This window comes from Glycine soja, chromosome 17 (genome assembly GCF_004193775.1).
Source record: "Glycine soja cultivar W05 chromosome 17, ASM419377v2, whole genome shotgun sequence".
NCBI lineage: Eukaryota > Viridiplantae > Streptophyta > Magnoliopsida > Fabales > Fabaceae > Glycine > Glycine soja.
Genome location: NC_041018.1, coordinates 18,611,402 through 18,617,104, shown reverse-complemented (window position 1 = coordinate 18,617,104; position 5,703 = coordinate 18,611,402). Strand labels below are relative to the sequence as shown.

At 30.7% G+C, this 5,703-nt stretch overlaps 1 long non-coding RNA gene across 1 annotated transcript; it reads left to right on the top strand.

Annotated features, from left to right (window-relative positions):
• Positions 1-672: 672 nt before the first annotated feature.
• On the top strand, positions 673-1,961 carry LOC114393219. The gene is made up of 2 exons (XR_003662491.1): positions 673-791; positions 1,711-1,961. It is a non-coding gene; the product is annotated as an uncharacterized LOC114393219 (long non-coding RNA).
• The last annotated feature ends 3,742 nt before the right edge of the window (positions 1,962-5,703 follow it).

Sequence of the window (5,703 nt, the reverse complement as noted above, 5' to 3'; positions counted from 1 at the left end):
CAATAGCAAAAGAGAAGACATCATTAATACATTTTGCTTGTTCTATTGTCTGTTATCCAATTTTATACTATCTTCTAATTAAATATATTGCATTTTGGTCTGACCTGACAGAATTACTGAACAAGCTTCTTTTGTGCTCTTGATCCAAAACTAATAGAGGTACTGAATGCTTTAATTGACACTTGACAGTATTGCTAATTCTATGTTAATCGTACTAATTCTTTTGGAACTGTTTTTGCTTTTGTCAGAGTGGACTAGATGCAGAAGACACCAAACAGAGTACTGCTGATATGATAACTTTTGTGAGTAACTAACAAATCTTCACTAATTTTTAATTTGAAACACAAAATAAACATTAGTTAAGATTCGAGATTGTAAGGGGTATGACACTAGGTGTATCTATGATAGGAAACCATCTTAATCATGACAGCATGTTACTAGTCACATTCTCATTTGGTCAATCTCAGTAATTTCAATTTTTTTCTTGCATACCTTGTCCTTGCATTACCACAAAAACAAATTTGTTATTGCTTGAGAAATACTGGAAAAGTTAATGTTTTATGTTCTATTACATTTAACTATTGTTTGTGATACACATTTAGTTCGAATTCTCTTTGAATAACTTGATTTGCACTTAAATATCATGTCTGCTTTTGTTTTACACCCCCACCATGGCAGGCTTATCGATCAAGCATGTTGAAAGTTTTCAAGCACACTGTTGAGGAAGGAGTTTTCTCCTTCGTTATTGGTATGCATCACATCAAGAGGGAGATTATCCTATGGCCCTTATTGTAAGTTGTCATTAGAAAGAAGTAAATTTCAATCTGCATAACTACAAACACAAATAATTTGCTTAATTGAGTTCCTGATTTTTAAGGATTACATAGTGTTAACATCTAATATTGAAGAAGAAATAGTAATCATCAATTCCTGATTTTTGAGAATAGTCTGCACTAATTTGACCTTAAAATACTACTAGTAATTCATTCAATATTTGTTGGAATTTGGTATGGATGTTATTGGCAATGTACGTAGGTTCCATCTTACTATTTTTTTTCAAGTTTCTGTTGATATATAATATCATTTAATTGTAAAATGCCTTTTAGAGATGTGCCACTTATCTTATTACTCTTTAGACCTTAGTAACTTTTGAACCTAGGACCCGAATCCCTTATCCCAACCCTCAACTAACATAACTTGAAGGCATAAACCGTGAAAAAGAAGTTAACATTACAGGTATAAACATATAACTATATAAGTCAATTATTCCATTTTGAATTCTGACGATTAGCAATTGAACGATTTCTGAAATGCATGCATAATTTATGGGCTTTCAAGGAAGTCCCCATCCATTGGATACTTAACACATGATAATGAAGTTGGGTTTACCATATTCGGCATTCTTTCGTTACTTGGACAATGATACCTATCACCCCATATCCCTGCGTTCAATGAATTGACGAAGCAAAATTTGCTTGTAAAATTATGATTATTGAATTGTAGTTATAGACTTGTGCGCACATTATCAAATAATTATGCTTCTTCTCTAGTTAAATTAGAACTAGTAAATTTCTAGTAGATATTAATAGAATTCAGTTTTTTATTCATTTTTTCTTTTGACTGATACCATGTAACCTGATTCGGTTATATAAATTAGATATTTTTCTCTTCCAAATCCTGGTGCATTAATGGTTTTTTGTTTTTTTGCAGGTTAATTAACTGGGCAAATTGTGGTTTGTTAGGCTTATAACTGGGCAGAGAATATATTTCTGTAAGAAGTTTAGACTCTGGTCTTTCTTTTGTCACTGGAAGCTCTTTGAGCTCCCTTTTAAATTCAACAAAACCTCTTTAAACTAGAATTCTATTATGGGTTTTTTGTAATTGTCACTACTTTGAACTTGTGTGAAAACCCCTTCCCCCTTAAAGTATATGTGAAGTCTACATACAGGTGTTAGTGTTGATTTTCTTGCTTTTGTAATAAAACATTTTTCATTCTAACGAAAAAAAAGAACAAATTAAAGTTTACTTTTACCGACAATGATGGTAGAATTGGAAAAAGTACTTTTACTGGCCATTTAAATTGGTATGATTATTATTAAAAGAATGGCTGGTTTTCCTTTTACGGTCCCTGGATACACCAACAAAGGCAAAACAATTGCCACTAAAAGACTGTTTTTGGTGTAGTGATTCAACACTTAATCCATTGAAGTCTTCTAGTATTCCAATATCACTTGCTTCTTTGAGACTTGGCACAAACAAGACCATTGTTTTGAATCCATCGGTGTATACATGTATGACATCAACTATGTTGACTGTCCCAACTAGGATTGAGACAGCGACAACGACGATAAAAAATAAAGTTAAAAATAAAGGAGTCGTTATTATAATTTATTAGGAGAAGAGTTACAAAAAAAACCATTTTGAAAAGAAAATGGTTTCAAAATTAGATTTTGGATCCAAGAGTCAATTATGTATAGGAAAAGTGCTAAACAATGTCTGACTTAAGATGGTTACCTGTGATTGATTAAATGTGCAAAACCTAAATAACTTTGAAATTATTTATTTTACCCTTAATACAAACACAAATATTCTTGGATATTTTTTAAGCTAAAATGTAATTTTCATTTCTTTATTTTTTTAAATTCACAATTTTAGTCTTCCTATTTTTTAATTGAGACATTTTGTCTTTCATTTTTTAAAATTCCACAATTTTAGTCCCTCTATTTTTTAATTAAGACATTTCGTCCTTCGCTTTTTAAAAAATATGTAATTTTAGTCCTCTTCAATTTAAGACTCGATTGTGTACTTTTTAAAATCATTTTTTAATAAATTAACCTTATTAGCAATTAAATAATTTTAAAAAATATTTATCATGTGAATAATAAAAAGATATGTGTCAGCTAATGTTTGTAAAACACATAGATCAATATTTGAAATTAGTCATAAGAATTAAATTTGTCAATTTTTCTAAAGTAAGGGACAAAATATCTCAATTAAAAAATGGAGGACTAAAATCGTGAATTTTTTAAAAGTAAGGGATAAAATATCTCAATTAAAAAATAGAGAGACTAAAATCACAGATTTTAAAAAATAGGAAACAAAAATTGCATTTTAACCTACTTTTTATTGTTATTTTTAACAAGAGATTTATTTATTATTATGAAAAAGAGGATTGTTATTGTATTTTTTTTTTATCTTTTCAGCTCGACATGAGTGGTCTTCTACTCCTATATTACATAGTTCTTTTATTAAAAATATTTGTGTGTTAATATATTTTTTTATTAAATTTTTATTGAATTCAAGATTTTTTATTTCTCAGTACGTAACAATTCATACATCCTAAAATATGAATTGATAGAGGTGTACACCCAGGCCAATTCATTTTTCATTATTGAAGCAATTTAATAATTTATTTTAGAGAAGAGTTTCAAGACATCGAATTGTCACACAACCAGTGTCTCAAAATCTCAAGATTAAGAAGATGTGTTTTTAATAAGCAGATTAAGAAAATGTCATCTAATTAATCCCTTTTTGAAAATAATTTTATTACTGGTAATTTTGTTTTTTTCCTTTAATAAGTTTACCTATGAAATATTTATACTTAAGATTATTATTATTATTATTATTATTATTATTATTATTATTATTATTATTATTATTATTATTATTATTATTATAAGACATGTAAGTGATTTTAAAGTATTTCTACTTGACTTGATTTGTTGGAATATTATTATTTTTATTTTTGGTGTGTTTACTTTTAATAAAATGTACCCAAACTTTCCAAAAGAAAGGACAGGTTTCCTTGATTTAAAGAACACGTAAACGTTGAACAACTTTTTAATGATGTTGATGTGCAAGTAATTTGGTCTATTCCTTTAATCAACACACAAGCTAATGATCTTTTTTATTTGGAATCAAAGTGCCAATGGAAAATATTATGTGACGATAACTTGTCACCTTCTTATGGAGAAAATGATTTCCAACAATGATCTTGTTAGAGGACTGATAAAGTAAAAGCTGCTATAGTACTAGATAATGAAATATGTGAATTCTCCCTTCTTTCATTTATACTCAACTTTATACAGCATTATCACAGTACAATGATTGGTTGTCTCGAATTGTGGAAATAGAAAAAAGAGTATCCAAAAGGAATAATATCATGTGGCTGTTATAAACAAATCCTTTAAATATCTAATGTCTTTCTAACAAATATCCTAAGGCATATTCTGAGACATATCCCAATTGGCATCATACGTAGTCCTTGAAGGTGGTGGGCGTGGTTCTCATGGGTCTAGTATTATGGGTCACATTGCTATAATCACCCTCTGTTGGGAAAGACATCTTATCCTCAAGGTGATAAGTGTCGTCCCATTCTTCCCAGCTAGTGTCCTCAGGAGAAAGACCAAGCCATTGTACCGAAACAAGTTTAGTACGAGGTTTAGTGGAATCATTCATCTTGGAGTCCAGTATGGATAATGGTGCGACCAAAGGATGGTTGTTAGTGGCGAGAGGGGGGAAAGAGGTTGGGGGCACAGGTAAAGGACCTTGGTGACCTTGGTGAAGTTTCAACAATAAACAATGAAACACAAGTTGAATTTTGGACCCTTGAGGCATCTACAAACAATACCCGATTGTACCAATCCGTTTAAGCACTAGAAAAGGTGTTAGAGATACAGGAAGTAATATGAAGACCAAGCCTTGAAACTTGAAGAAGAGCTTGAAAAAATTGTCTTTTACATATCCAACTCTCTTGAGTGATATTTGTATTAAGTGTTATATTGTGTGTTACATCTTAGTTACTGTCATTTCATATGTGCATCATGCATAATCTTGTAGGAATAAAAAGAATAGTTTCTAAAGTTAGAAGATTTCTTCTAATGTTAAAACTATTTATTTTAATCGATGTTGATAGTAATTCATTGCACAAATGTTTATAACTTACAGAGAAGTCTCTCATATCAATTTAATCGATTGTAAGCTCTTACAGCAGAGGAGTGTTAGGAACACTGATAGAATAAAGAGTGTTCCTAACATTTCTCATTACAAAAACTCAAATAATTTTATAAAAAGACCTGAGGGAGCGCATTCATTCCCAAAAAAACTTTGGCCCATGCTAGCATAAGCATAATCACTAAGACAGTTATCATATTATCGATACCTAGTTTGATTATTAATAGTTTACCTTTTGTCAATTATATGGGAAGCATTTAATGACAGTATAATTAAACAGAAGTAAGACTTACTCCTCCATTTGTTGATCCATCATCCCTCCTTCGTCAATCTCTTCTACTTGGTGGACTAAACTTACACAGCAACTTCGAGAAGAAACATCGCATTTTTGGTTGTGACTCTACAAAAGAGGAAACATCGAAGTTGTAATCGTCTGCGTGTGGCACAAACTTATTTTATTTGTCTCCTCTTTTACAAAAGAATTATAAAAAAAATTGCATACCTACTAACAAGATTGGATCTGGAGATGGATTATTCGTCAATAGCTTTTGACACATGATGGCACCCTGAAAATCTAGGAAAGTATAGTCCAAAAACTGAGAACTCTCAAAATTAGTCTTTGCAAAGCAGAGTCCATGTTTCTAGCACACTGGGAACAACAGGCAAAACAAGCCACTCCACCCCTAATTGCGCATGAGCTTCTGAAGAAAAAAAAGTACAAGTTAGAAAGGGATAACTTCAAATGATTGC